General features: G+C 43.5%; 1 protein-coding gene across 1 annotated transcript in view; it reads left to right on the top strand.

Moving 5' to 3' along the window:
• KCNK12 (potassium two pore domain channel subfamily K member 12) overlaps window positions 1-15530 on the top strand; it is a 28715-nt gene that overhangs the window by 950 nt on the left and 12235 nt on the right. The gene's annotated exons all lie outside the window — the stretch shown is intronic.

The raw sequence follows: 15530 nt of genomic DNA, 5'->3' as shown, positions 1-15530 counted from the left end.
CCGGGGCTTCGCAGCGCCTCCGGGTCGCTCTGTCCCCGCTGAACTCCCGTCCCGGGGGTCGCGGTCCCCTCCAATCCCCCTCATCCCGCTGCACGGATCCGGGACCGGCGCTGCTCCCGCCCCGCAGCGCTCCGGCTCCCGCGGGCTCGCAGCGCCGGCCGTCGCGGCTGCGGGAGCTCCGTCCCTCCCCTGCAAACTTCTGCTGCCGGCGGCTGGGCTACTTCTTTCTGCCGGCCCGAGGGAGCGGACGGAGCTGGCGGCTGCCCGAGTAGCGCTGGCGGCGCCGGGATGCGCTCGGTACCGGGAGAGGCGGCGCGGGGGCCGGCAGTAGCGGGATGATGGAGATGCTGAACGAGGGAAAGGCTTTCACCGCTCAACTTGGTACCGGCTTTAGCTGCTGGCAAAGTTAGGATGCGTGTGTGTTTAAAGACGCGAAGTCGCTGTCTTCCAGCTGTAGCACAATACAGCGTTCTCCGCGTATCGCTGCAGCCGGCTGCAGTTTTTCCTATCCCATAGGTGTTTAGGAAGAGCAGCACTTTTTAAAGCAAATGATGAGTTATGGTGGGAGGATTTTTTATTTTTTTTTAAACTCTGTGTCTGTCTACTGCTCCTGGACTATTGCTTGAGAAACCCTGTCCCTGAATACAAGATCTTAGCAGTCTTTGCCAGTTTTTAAGTTCTGTAAGAATCCAGGTGTCTTCTGAGCATAAATGTTGTGTTTTCCATTTATTGTAGAGGAAGAAACTCACAGCTCGTTATTGCGTTTGCATTCATTAGGTATGGAAAATGTTTTATCAATAATGACTAATCCGTATAATGGAGTCGTGATGGTGAGTACAGCAGTGTTGTCAGGTACTGTTACTTTTTGCATTGAAAAATCCAGTTACCTTTTGCTTTGCAATTACATTTGGTAGCCCGGTCCAAATGTAAAGCACCATTTTAATTAAGCATTAAGCTTTCTCCATCACAGGGACGTATCTTTAAAAGAGATTATTTTGACTGATCTGAAGGAGTGAACAAAAAAAGCCAATGTTTTAACAAACCCATTCTTTCATTACACCTGCTGTGACAAACAGAAATCTTCAGGTGATGTGTAAACACATTGCTTTCCTGCCAACTCTGGCTTCCGCTCTCTGAGGTCATTGAAATGTAAAATGTTTCCTCTTACTTTGCATTTGTTTCCTCTCCACTTCATTGCCTTGCCTGCAGTTATTTTGTACCTGGGCAGAGGGACTGAGGAGCTCAGCAGGGGTTTTGCCGGGTGAGAGGTGTAACTGGCAGAGCCAGGAGTTGTGTTTCCCATAAAAACCAACCGAGTGCTTTCTCCTTGGAGTCAGTAATGTCACTGCTCACATGCGAGGTGGGGGCTGAAAACTGGGGTTTTTTTGTGATGTGCAACAAAGTCTGGGTTCTGACAAGTCGTACCTCCTCTTGGAATGCTGCCTGGCAGTGCTTTCTCCTGGATTGCTCAGACTACTTGGCGTGAGCTCAGAGAGCTCTGAGTGAGGAGATGCAGGCTGAGTTGTGCCTGTGGGCAATGCAAAGGCCGTGGCAGAGCTGGGGGTGCCAAACTGCCCAGCCTGGCAGGAGCAGTGTCTGCCAGAGTCCCAGCATCCCAAGGCTGCTGTGCTCCATCCCAGCATGGCTTTCACTGTGTACATTTCATATGTACAGCCCCTGCAGATGAAGAGGAAACTGCTGTCCCCACCTCAGTGCTTCTCTTCGTGTGCCTGTTCAAGGTGCTGCAGCTCACAGAGGCAGAGCCCACGAAGAGCTCAGCTGCAGCAGGGTTTCTTCCACCACACAGTTGTATTCAGATATTTTTGGCAGTTCTGCCTAGCAAAAGTGAGAAAACCCCATGAATTAACTAACTAGCTGTTCCACTAAAACATGACATTGCGCTCTTAGTCAAGTGTGCACAAAGCTGTCTGGCCCATGGTCCCAAGCATGAGAGAAACCAAATGGCAGGGCAGCAAGATGTTCCCTGGGTGAGCAGCTCCAAAGCCATTCTTTCAAGGTCCAATTTTCCCTCCCAGCCAGTTCATTTATGTACCTACCCACCTGGACTACCTTTGATTCCACTGTCAGCTCACACACCACGTTATCCTGGCTCTGAGCAGTTTGATTTGCTTTCCTGTCGTGCTTAATTGACAAGAATGCTGTTTTTACCCAGCCTTGCCAAGAACTACCAGACATGCAGAGTCAAAACAGCTTTCCTTCCTCCACAGCTTCATCAGTTACGTGTGTCAAAGCAACTTTATTACTCCAGCTAAACACAGCACCATCCTAGTGAGGTGGTGGAAAGCTTCCTTACTCACTGCTTAACAAACAGCAAGTATACTCAATGTCTCTCAAGGGTAAATCACCCCCAGGTTACTCAGCTTCTCCTCTGTAGAGGATTCCAACTCGCAGGAATCTCGCTATGTCTTTTCAAACCCTCGCTCTGTTCTCAACAGGTTTAATAAAACTACTAAATCTTTCTCATGTAGGCATTGAAATACATTGAAATACGTAGAAATACATAGAAATACATTGAAATCCAGGCACAGGGCTGCAAGTTCTCCTGGAGTTTGTGTGAGCTGAGCTAAGGACTCATCTTTCCTTCCAAGTTCTTCATCCTTCTGTGAACACAAGGGTTTGGAGTAGCCAGGCTGGGAGAGAACCGTTCCATCCACACTCCTTGAGCAGGCCTGCTGCAGAGCCAAGCAGCTTCCCTCTCTTAGGTGCCTCCTTGGCTGCAGTTCTGCACTTCCCTAAATCCTCAGGAACACAATCAAACAGTCTGGGTGAGAAACATGTTAATGGGGTCTTTAAGAAATGAGAGTTGAAATTGTAATTTTAAAGCATTTTCCTGAATAGCCCACAAAGTGTGTGGCTTGCAGTCCATAAAACACCCTCTTGATAGCACTCTGGTCATTCAGTTTTTATTACTGTATTGTTTGTGCTTGAATAATGAAATGTTGAGTCTGTTTTCATTAGACACATCTAGATTTTCAGAGCTATGTAAGAAAATCCTTCAGTCTAACTTCTGATTGCTTGCTATCAAGCTACACCATTTATTCAGTCATTATTTTGCACTCCAAAAGGTACTGGGTTTTTAGGCTATTATTATTATTCTGATTTCTTTAAGGAGCAGCTAGGTGAAATTTATTCTTGATTCTTTGGTCCAACTGACTGTAGACTTTGGCTTTCAGTTGAGTTTTTTCCTTCCTCCCCCAAATGCAAACCACCAAAGTACCCAGCACTTTGTTAAAGACTGAAAGCAAAAGTATAACCAGATTTCTCTCTGGTAAAAATGTTACAGATGCAGGTATAATCAGTCCTAGCTTTCCCTGTATTCTGGTAGCAGAGATTTATTCTGCCTAGCACACCAGGCAACTCTGGAATGCCTGAAGATCTGGATTTCTGACTCAGTCCATGAGTCTAGACTTTGTACCCAGATTTTTTTTTCCTCTCTTAAGGGTTAGAATAAATCTTAGGTGCCTGTATAGTAAAACATTTTGAAACATAGACCCATTTAAATGGGATTCTAAGCTTCTTATGTGTAAGTACCTGTTTCAAAAATCAAATGATAGAATTTGATTTATAGAAATCCATACCAGGCATTAAAAAATGAGGTCACGTGAAGTACTCTGATATATAAAAGTGATTTTTTCAATAAAATATTTTTTATAGCACCTTTACTGTGGGCAGATGATTTGGGGATGGAACAAGTCCGGGTTATGTGTGCTTGAGAAATGCCTCTGGGAAGAAGGGAAGCAGGGATCTTCTCTCTGTACAGCTGTGCAGAGGTTACAGGTGTTGGGGACACAGTGTGTAGGAGTGAGCAGGACTATTCATACTTGCCTTATCCCTGAGGTATCCTGTTAAATTACTCAATATTCCTGTGGACTGACAACTCCACCCAAAGGGATGGGGGCATCCTCTGCTCATAAAAGACACATCATTCTGTGTTTTCTGCCATCTCACTGGCTCTGGCAGAGGTTTTCTCCTTGCTTGGGATGTCAGCTGGGTTAGACCTTCTTCTCTCTGGCTCCTCTGCAGGGACCAGCACACCCAGCACAGCATTTCTGCTTGTGCTCCACAGCCTAAGCACCATAACCACTCACTCCTGAAGTACCCTCTGGCTCTGTACCATAGTCCTGTGAGAATATCTGCCGGTCCAGATGCTCTGCAGGTGATAATTTAATGGAAGTGATGTGCAAGGCACCTTTGGACAGCTCAGTAAGCACAGGAGAGGTGTTGAACTGCGCTGCCAGGAGCCAGGGGTTGAGAGCAATCTGTGAGGGCAGGCACTACAGAGGATAGTTTGGTGAGAAATGCCACAAGTAACCAAGGTGGTCTGAAGGTTGAAGGGGCAAATCTATTTGTCCCATCTTCTTCACTGCTGTATTCCAGGATGTGAATTCGAGCTGCAGCCACAGGAGGTTCTGGCTGCCTGCTCTCCCTGCAGGCAGCCCAACCAACAGGTGACAGCCAAACCAGGGTGTGCACCTGATCAGCAGCAGTGCTACCTCCTCAGGGCTCTGCACTTCCCTGGGGCTTGTACAGGCAGCTTTTGCCCAGGTTTCAGATTAGGGGGGAGTAGCCTCCAGATCTGACCTTCTTAAAGTTAAGAAATAATCAAACAAAACTGAATGAGAAAGCAGCTGGAAGAGCCAGCAGTGTTATTAACCTGCAGTGTCAGGTTATTTGTCTTTGCCATCCTATACACAATCTGCAGGCAGAATGAGAGGATGTTTGAGGCAGATCTGATTCCTTCATGCTTTGATCAATGTGCCTGTGGATTTCTGAGTTATTTTCTCACTTGGGCAATCTCGATAAAGAACAGAGAGCAGGAGGCTCAGAGGGCAGCAGGTCAATGGCCAGCATATTTCTGTGGAGAGTTCTGATCCTACACTGATTTTCCTCAGATGAAGTACTGTCACCATAGCAATGTTTTCTGCTTGCCATAGCTGCATGGGAGTATTAACTTCTTTGGGTGCCACTGATAGGAATTTCCTAAGTGTGTGGGCATAGGTTGGGTGCTCCAAGCAGAAAAGTAATCTAAATCACAGCTTGCTTTCTTGTAGTTGAGAGCAGCAACATAAATCTTTACTTGGAATACATCCATGTAATTACACAGGTGACTTGAGGAGTCCCCACTGAAGGGTCATGATTAAATCATTTTTATCCTAAATTTGTTGTGATTTTATTCTAGAAGGCAGGAGGGAGAAACCCAAATACTTGAAATAAAACTCTTCATAAAATTAAAAAAAAAAAAGAAAAAGAAAATATTTCTTTAATTTCAGTGCTTCTTAGGGTTTGCCTGCCCCTGTAGGGTTATGCCAGCCACAGAAAATTAAGTTTTCACTGTGCTTTGGCCATCTAAACTGAATGATCTCTACAGAGCATTTCAATTCAGATTAATTAATCTAAACGTGTCAGATGTTTCTTTAACATTAACCCCTAGCTAAATGTTTCAAAACATTAACATCAGTAACAGATGGAGAAGTCAAGGACAAACAAATTGCATTTCTTTTTGCCGTGGCTGTGGAGTTTGAGGTGTCAGCTGGAGCACTGAAATGTGGGGTCTCAAAATTAAATGTCAAACACCACAGCTTTGTAGAACAGTCATGCAAAAGCCAAATTTTGCCCAGCCTTACATGAGATATGGTCCAGCATCTCAGAAGCCAGGGGAGATTTTTATACTGACTTACCAGGTGCTGGTTCAGGTTCAAAATAAAGACCAGCTGGAGTTTGTAGTCATGGATTCTCCCTTTTTGCATCTATCTTGGGTCACTGAAGGAGCAATGCCTGCTTGGTGAGCAGGTACCTCCTGCTTAGCAGAACATTCCATTTGGTCTTTGGTGACAGTCCTGCAGATACCTCTATTTTATTTCCCTGTGCATTTGCAGGAGCTTGTAGCTGTGGTTGCAGAGCAGACTCTGGTGTGCCCAAGCACCCTCTGACAGCTCTCCATCCCCTGAGGCTCCAGCCAGTCCGTCTCCATTACCAAGCAACCTCCCTGTGAGCCAGGGATGGTGCCTGTGGTAGCTGAGAGGGATCATAATTACTGGGCTTATCAGCTGCCCTGTTTGCTGCAGGCTCATAAAGCCAAATCCTGCTTGAAGCTCTGTGGCCTGGTTCCCATGGAGCCCTGCCATCCCTGGAGCCTTCCCCACTTTGTTCTCCTGGGGATATTCCCCCTTTCCTTCTCATAGTGCTTATCCACTGCTGCTGCTCACCTGCCTTTCCCAGCCTGAGCTTCTCCACCTTCTCCTGCCCTCCTCCAATTAGTATGCCCTTCTCTGCTGCTGATTTGTTTGCTTGATTAACTTTCAGATATTTGTTTGCTGACTTTACAGTCTTTCACGTTAGGACTACCAAAGTCAGAAGTAAAGCTTTACAGCTTCTCCCTGTTCCTCATCACCCTCATCTCCTTTCCCTAGTGTTAATCCTGCTATTGACCCTCATTTCTTTCTTGGTTTGTTTCCTCCTTCTCTCATTGTCTTCAGTTTGACACAGATCATATGCACGTCATAATTTTTTCTCACTTGTACCACAGGGTCATCTTTGCCAGTACAGTGTCTTGTTTTTATGCAAGCTTTAATTGCTCTTCATCGTGGAGAGAAGAGGAAAACAATTACAAGGTAGTTCTGTTGACAATTAACTTCGTGTAACATTACCTGCTGCTGGCAGTGTGCTGGAAAATACAATTGTCATTTCTTCATTTTAATGAATGCAGGATTACCTTATCTTTAAAGCTGTTAAGTCAAAGAGAATTTTGCCTCTTGCCATAGTGGCATCAGGGTTAGAGCAACAGAAAAACAGCTCAGAACATTTCATATGCAATTTTTAGACTGAAACAGCTTGGTATTATTGAAAACTTAGCCTTTGGCCATGATCTGAATAAGCCTTGCTTACCTATATCAAAAGAGACAGTTTTTGTAGTGTGTCAGCACCAAGTGCTTATCTCAGGGCATTTTGGGAAAAGATGTTTAAGGTCTAAAATTAGGGTTCATGCTGGTGAACATTTGAAATGTGAAAAGTCCTCCTGAGCACAATAAATATTTGAAGTGACAATAAAAACCTTTTGTGAATAAAAACACTCTAGTAACAAACAGAGCTATAATCCAAGGGGCAATTGCATAGCAATCCAGACAAATAAAATACCTCCTCAATAGCCTATTTCTGCTGAAGTCAATAGCAGACCAGTCTGCAGAGCTTTAGGAAATCCTGCCTTAGGTGCTTTATTGGCACACCAGGTTTATAAAACAAATGCACTTGTTCTTACCATGTAAAATACATCCCCCTGAGCTCAGTGGGTCTGTTGATGGCACTGGCTGGTACACCTAGACATGGGAAGGTTTCAGTACAATCTTTCCTGAATCAAATGAGAAGTAGAATGAAAATTAAATCTAATTGCATTAGACAAAGCAAAGCATTAGCAGCCTTTACAAGTAATTAAAGCTTTGGAGTGGAATAAGATAAGAAATTGAATGGTTTGATGTTAACATACAGGATTAGTTATTGTGGGTGAGCACTGCTATTGCTCATGCTTAAAATTCCATAATAAGTGCATGAAAGAGGCAGAAATACCTTGAAAAGAGTTGTAGCCCCACAGCAAGTCCTCACTGGATTTGAACCTTTCTGAGCTTGTTCCACTGCAGCTTCTTCCCCTTTAGAAATTATTTGCCAAATGTTTCCCAATCATTCTCGAGTCTTACACAGGCAAATTTAATCACGGCAGAAGCTGCAGCTAGAAGAAATTTGTCCATGCAAGAGCTGAGTGAGGAACTAATTCAGTAAATTTCAGTTAAAGCCAGATAAAATGCCTTTGGTTATTCATCATTATATATTCTGTCATCTTGTTGCTCAGCCTGAGAATTGTGGAAGCAATATATTTCTCTCCTGAGGTCAAACAAAAAACACATTCATGCTCAATGTGCATGGAGTCAGGTCTGCTTTAAGCCTGATGGAAATAGGAGGGAGTGACAGCAGTGTAAAGGTCTTAAACCCAAGTTGTGATTTTCACAAGGGAGGCAGAAACAAGCTGTTTGATATGATGATTTGTTAGTTTATAAAAGCTGCTACTGGCAGAGCTGTGAGGACCAGGAAAATCCCAGATAAAATATGAGCTCAAAATTGTCTTGGTAGTGTGGTGGAGTTGTTCGGTACCATTAAATTTAAAAATAGTCAAGGGAAATGCATACTAAGGAAGGAAGAGTTAAATGAAGAAGTAGAAAATGGGAAATAACTGGTTAGTCAGCAGTTCTGTCACCCTCTATTTCTGTTACAGTAACTTAAAATCAGGTCTTTCTGCCTTCATGAATGGATTGGAAGAGCTGCCTGAGCAGAAAGATGCTTGAGAATTTGCTCTTTGCTTTTAGCTGAAGCTTGTTAAAATAAGGGACCCATGAAGGTATATTTAAACCATTAAGAAGCCCAGGTAGGTTTATCGGAGTTTTTTTCATTAAATTGTAACTGTGGAAGTTTGTACAGAGATTTGAAAACAACCAAACAAACAAAAAACAGGCCTAACAGTGGAAAGGATGTTTTCATGTTTAGGGCCTTTTTATCCCTTGGGTACATCTTTAAAGCCAAACTCTTTGTAAAGCAGAATAGCTGAGACAACTATGAAGAAACAGATGTTCTCTGAACACCTACCTACACAATCACCAGTGGCAGAAGAAAAAATATGCCACAAGTCTGTTGTTTAATCCAGTCAAAAGATAAGCCAACAGTATAACCATGGAACAGAACCTTTCCCATCTGCAAGGCTCAGAAAGCCCACGAGTGGCATCTTCTATCAGATTTCTTATGCTGGGAAATATGACATAGATCACTTGTGAAATCTAGATAATGCTGCTTCTTAGCCTGAAAGGAGAAGTATTGTCAGATGTACTGGCACTGAAGTGACAGTACATGTGCAAGTATTCTTTAGAAGCCAATAATATCTCAAGAATATAACAAAATCTGGATGCCATTATTCTTTTTCACTTGGAGTTCAGAAAAAAAATTTAAAAGGCTCAACCTTGGGTGTACATAGACATCTGAAATGCAACTGCAAGTTTCAATAAACATCAAAAGCATGTGTGAATGCTAATGTTTCAAATGACAGGGCATAAGCTTTTTTCTGTTAGGGTGTTGCTTAGAGACACAATCATCCACACAAAAAAACATTCTCAAAAATACATAGGGAAATAAGAATGGAAGCAGCTTTAAAGGATGAGAAATTATGATTGCAACAGAAATCTACTTTTGGAACAATATTCACCTAGAATCATCAGCTGCATGAAGACTGTAGGAAGGTCAGAGGAGGTGGCAGAGAATTGCTTCAGAGATGGGATAGATCTTAAGAGCAAGAAGGAATTGGTGATTCTTGGGGTCCATGAGCTCCACTGTTGTGTATATCCATGGTTACTGAGCCACACTTCATCTATTTCCTGGTTACCATGCTTTTGTTTTCTGTGTGTTTTTTAAAGCAGTTACTCTAAATGCAGGGGTGTTTCCTGTGTCTGGTGGTGTTGCAGAAACCCCTGTCTGGTATTTTCAGGGTCCCCAGGATGAAGGAGGAATTGATGAATCTGAGTCCATGTTCCTAGAAGGCTAATTTATTATTCTATGATATTATATTATATTAAAGAATACTAAACTAAAACTTTACTAAAGAATAGAGAAAGGACACAGACAGAATGTTACAAAGAATAATAATGAAAACTGGTGACTCCTTCCAGAGTCCTGACACAGCCTGACCATGATTAGTCATTGTAAAAACAATTCACATGAAACCAATGAAACAATCACCTGTTGGTAAACAATCTCCAAACACATTCCAAAGCAGCAAAACACAGGAGAAGCAGGTCAGATAATTATTGTTTTCATTTTTCTCTGAGGCTTCTCAGCTTCCCAGGAGAAGAAATCCTGGCAAAGGGATTTTTCCAGAAAACATGACAGTGACACCCCTGTGCTTTAGGTGATTCTGGGCAGTGCAGTGAGCCAAGGCAGATGCTTGTTCACACAGCCTGGATCATGAGCAGGGGTTTGATGCCCTCCCTGACACCTGCTAATGTGACAGTGTGAAGACCCTGAGCCTGTAGTGCAAAGGAGAGGGGTTTTCTCACAGTGATACAACTTTGTCAAACAACTGTGGAGCATGTGGGATATATTTTTCTGTTATTATCACCACCACCATTTCAGAGAAGATTATAGCAAAATGGTTTTCCCCAGCTGTTAGGATAAGAAAAGAAAACAAGCCAGAGACAGGACCCTGCAATCATCAGAGTGGAGGCAGCCACAGGAAGCAGCTCTGGGCTGGTTTAGATCAATGTACAAGGAGACAGGCTGCCACCAAAGGGAAGAACATCCTGCTCTCATCTCCTTTTTCTGGAAGTCCTCCTTTGTGAGGTGGTTTAGGACTAATTTAAGCAACACCAGCCCATATTCTTTCTGTTTTAACAAGCCATTAGGGTGCTTTGGCTGTGCCAAGGGGGCAGGATAACTGACAAACTGGAGGACATTTAGCGGCATCTTGCTGAAGATTCGTCCAAGAAAGGCAGCATAAAATGAAGAAAATAATTTCAGTCTTGATTTTTATGATTGTAAACCATAGACTGGCCCCAAGAGTTTAGCAGACAAGAAGATTCTATTATTTATAAGAACAATAAAACCTTCAGTATTGAAAGAAAGTTTATGGACAACATGTTAATAAAGAAGGGAGATTGTCACGCCACAGGACACATCCATCCCTTTAAAGTCAATTCAGCAAGAATAGTGCCAGCTTTTAGGTCTTGACTTTCTTTTTCTTTGTGTAATTTGAATTCCTGCTCCTGATTTTCATCCTTCTCTGATCTTTATTCTCCACCATCTCCTTTTAGGGGAGGCTCCCTGTCCCTCATTCAAAACCATCTTCTGTCGCAGTAGGATTAGGCAGAAAACTGAACATAAGCTTGCCAAAGATTTTGAGTCTCAAGCCTGTGACTCTCCCCATGTATTCCCTCTTCAGGGGGGCCTGCTTAGCAGGACCTTGGGCCAGAGCTGCTGCTCAGCTGGCAACACTGATGGCTTGGCACAAGTCAGTCCCCATTTGCTTGTACAAGGTGTATAAAGAGCAGCTGGCCCCAGCCAGGGAAGCATAAAACTGCTTTAGAGACACTTCTGCTTCTTCCTTGGCTTGGTTCTGTGCCAAAGCAGCTCCAGCAGACCTCCTTCTGTATTTATTGGGTTTTGTCTTCAGGATAATGGCATCTATAGTGAGCAAGGGTGGGCTTGTTTGGTTGGTCTTTGATGTGCACTTCCTTTGCAGGCTGTACACAGCAAGGGCAACCTGCAGTTCAGCTGAGGAAAAAAGCTTTCCTACTTCTGCTGAGTGAACAGAGCAGGAGTACTGCTGCTGGTGCTGAAGCTGAAGCCCCAGTGTTTATCTTTTTAAGGGCCATGTATCACTCAAACATACAAAAGTTAGGCCACTTGAGCTGATTACTGTGCCTGCTAAGTACCCACTAGAGACTGAAGATCTTTCTTGGAAAGCTCAGCTAGAAGATGTCAGCTTAGAAAAACACCCTTGGGAAACCTGCTGCCAGGAGGAGAAGTTAAACATTCCTGAGCAGCCAGGTTTTGAGGAGGTTATTCCTCTCTCCTTCCCTGAGGTTTCTTTGGGATCACCCCCAGTGCCTTGGACCCCATCAAGGTGGCAACAGTTGAGGTTCCTGAGGTGAAACCTCACCCTTACTCCTCTCAGTCCAGCATATCCTTCACCCTAAATACATTGGCTGTTTCACACATGCCAACCTCTCCTCAGGTTTTGGGGTCCTCTCTTCACCCTCCTTACAATTCTATCATCTCTTGTTAAAACCAACATACATCAAAGAGGAATGAATGTGTGGCCATGACCTTTTAGCCTGTGGTTTAAAGCATGGCCAGCACAGGAGTGCCAAGGGTGATTGATTCTGGTGTTCACTAAGGCATCACAGCACTTTGGATAACCAATAACCTGATCACTGTTGTGTGTAAATAGAATAAAACTGGTACTGTAGAAAGCCTCTAATGGTCACCTGCAGCTCTTTGCAACTCCTTCAAGTTCAATTAATCATCTCCTGGCTCTGTTCTGCCAGCGTGGCTCCCTTTGAGTAGCAGTTGTCTCAAACAACTGATTGATGTTTTTCAGGTGGAAATGAAACAAGGAGCACCAGCAGAGGCTACATTTTAACTACATTCATTGGGCTCATCATGGTGCTCTTTCTTGGATGAATGGATAGAGAGAATGATTATGGAAGTCAGTCCTTATTTGCATGGTCACTCAGTATTTTCTCCATGGAAAATCTGCCCCAGTACATGGGTAACCAAGGACTGCAAGCTTGTGTATGATACAGGTTAGGCCAGCCCTAAAAACTGCAGTTGTATCTCATTTATTCAGAAATAGCACAGGTCCAGCTTAAGGGATCTTAATTCACACAGTGCTGCACACACCACTGCTGTTCAGGAGGTGTTTGCAGATAGTAATCTAAATAAGATCAAGTGGGATTTTACAGCATCTTCTATATTAAAGGCTTTGCAATAAAAAAGCTCTAAAATAATTTACTGTTTGAGCCCAGAGAGGGGTATTTTAGTAAAGCAGGTTGAGAAAGATATTAAAGGGAAAGTAAGTCTTTCATTTGTAGTCGGGAAATGCAGAAGTTGGAAGAATTGACTCGTTGTATTCCCGCTCCTTGGGTAAAAGCTCTGGATGCAGCAGTTTTGTCAGCTCTGAGCTGTGACCCTGTATCCAAGGCAACAGTTTCTGGATGTTGGGTGGTAAGGAGCTAGAGAATAAATGAGAGGCAGTTGTGGAATATACAGGTGTGATTCTCAGGGGAAATAATGATGAAATGCTAACAGGTGGGAAAGGGTGGAAGGAAGCACCAGAACCCAAACATGGAATTCAGAGCAGGATGTTTGTTCCTATATATGTGTATACTGTGGTTTATGTGTCAGTCCAGACCAGCTAGGACTATTGGAGAGCTATGAAGTAAAGCAAGTGTGAAAAAGACAGGAAGCAGGAAAACATGAGAATTGGTAGCTCTTTGTTTCTCTGTGTTCTGTAACCACCATCTCTTAGCCTTTATGTTACAAAAACTTCTTTCCCTCTGGAAGCAGCATTCTGGTTATAGTTGTTTCTGTTGTCTCTGAGGAGCCATTTGTTTAAAAAGTTACTTTCAACCATTTTAAGTTTCTTTTGATTTCCTTAAATATAACTACATGGTTGTTATATAGTAGTATAGAGGTGATGTGCTCTGATGATCTAAGTGCTGTTTCACTCTGGGATTTCAAATGACTGCTCCAGCATGCTGACCTCCTGTGTGAGTGAAGTCCTGTGGCTTATAAAAAGAACTAGGATGGCTGGAAGGGACAGGGACACATTATGCCCTTTCTTGTGCTGTTTTCTGTGACTTCCTTGTGTTCAGTTTTTGAAGTGACCAAAACTTTATTGCATCTCTGAGTAAAAACATCCTTTACTGCAAAACTGTCACCCCCTTTAATCTCAAAATGTAGTAAGACAAGGCAATTGCCAAAGTAATTTGACTGAGAGAAGAGCTCACAAGTACTAAAGCTGCTATTCCTCTCTGTCTTCTGGCATCAACCATCTTTTACTCATAAGAAAGTGGGTAAAAGAAAAGAAAGCAAGAGCAACAGGAAGCATATGTCACAAGTTTGTCCATCTGTTCTACCTCTTGAATCCATCCCCAGCTTAAGTAATTTAAAGCTCCAGATGAGCAGAATTGTAACCACAAACCTGTTATGCAAGTCAGGATGAGGGTCTCATTAAATGCCAGCACTTAACCATGAGAGACTGCTGAAGAGGGTTTTTATCAGCTCATCTCTGCTAATTCTCTTTGGGAAGGAGAAATATCAGCCAGCTGAAATTAATGCTGCACTAGAGCTTGTATCTGAGCTGGTGGGACAGAATTGGCCTGAGGGAGGTTCAGATATTGCATCTGAGCCACACAAGGTCAACCCCAAGGCACCTGTGAGATGTGTCTCAGGGCCATGAAAAGCACAAAGCCCTGTTGTGCTTTTTCCCTGTACTGTGTTGGACTCATAGGCAGTTCTTGATGAGTTTGCTTCATCCAGGCATTGGGTGTTCTTAGCCTTGGGCAGGGGCTGAGCTCAGGGATGAGGGTCAGAACATACCAGGACCAACTCCTCGTGCTGGGGGTGACACCAAGGGACAAACACAGCTGGCAGAGGAAGACCCTGCATGAAGAGCCCGTGCCTGCTTCCCTCAGCCAGCTGTGACCTAAGGGATGTGTTTTAGTGGTGGCCTGGCAGTGCTGGGGTAGCAGCTGGACTCAATGGTCTTAAAGGTCTTTTCCAACCTAAATGACTCACTGTTTGCCTAGCCTCATTTTTTGCCTGTTTTATGTATTTCTTAGCATTCTCATTGCTGTGATGGGCCCTTTCACCTTGCCTAGCTACATACTGAATTTTGGAAGCATTTTGCTTCAGAAAATCTTGATGAAACAAACAGCATCAAAAATATAAAACTTCATCACCTCTCTTGAATGATCACCAGAAAATAGTAAGAGGCTTCAGCACATTTACAGCTTGATCCAAACTGTTGCTATCTCCTTTTTTTTTGCTAATTAATAAATGTGTCTAGCCATATGTGTGACAATAAACCCGTTTATTTTGATGGTGATGTTCACATGCTTGCTGTGAAGCACATGTTTAAGTGCTTTGCTGACAAGGCACAGGCAAACAGATGCCTTCTCCATAACAAGTTGGCTGTGTATCCCTAGCTGGCAACCACAACAGGCTCCCCAGCTCCTTCTGAGGACCAGGCACTTTTGGATATGCATCATCAAATGAGAGGAGTCCTGCTAGCAGCCAGCCCAATCCAGAGAACAGGTCCATCCCACAGAGAAGAAGGAACTGAGAACTTCCCAGAGCCCATGGGAGGCTTTGTGAGGTCTGCTCTCAAAGGTGGTCTTGCTAACACTGCAAAGTGGAGAGAAGACAGTGGGTCCAGAAAGCAATATGTTATGACCTCTTTGGTAATATTTTCTGGTAATACTGGGCAAGTTTTTCACTGACTCTTACACAAAATACTCTTTTTACAGTGATGTTTTTGATCATAAAGTCAGAGAATGGTTTGGCTTGGAAGGGAGTTGAAAGGTTATCTGTTCACATGGGCAGGGACACCTTTCACTAGATCAAGTTACTCAGATTGTGAGGTATGGGCTGACTTGCTGGCACACAGCTGTTTCTGAGCCTGCCAGAGTAGGACCATCTCTTCCCTCATTCATCTTCACGTCACTGAAAAGATACATCTGAGTTTACTTGTCATGAGCATTTACATTCTTCTGTCAACCAGTGGGAAATTCTCTATCAACACAGTAGGAAGGGAGCACAGATAAACTAGCCAGAAAAATTCAGCCATTGCAAAAATAGATCAAGAGACTTCAAGCAGCAATCTCAACTCATTTTATATAGGCAATATTATCTTGTTGCTGTTTATAAAGGTGTGTTACGGTAATAAACTGGATTTAATTATTCCTTTATGCTCTGTA

Source organism: Agelaius phoeniceus, chromosome 3, assembly GCF_051311805.1.
Source record: "Agelaius phoeniceus isolate bAgePho1 chromosome 3, bAgePho1.hap1, whole genome shotgun sequence".
Lineage (NCBI taxonomy): Eukaryota > Metazoa > Chordata > Aves > Passeriformes > Icteridae > Agelaius > Agelaius phoeniceus.
Note: the sequence above shows the minus strand (reverse complement) of the source record. Positions and strands in the feature narration are given on the sequence as shown.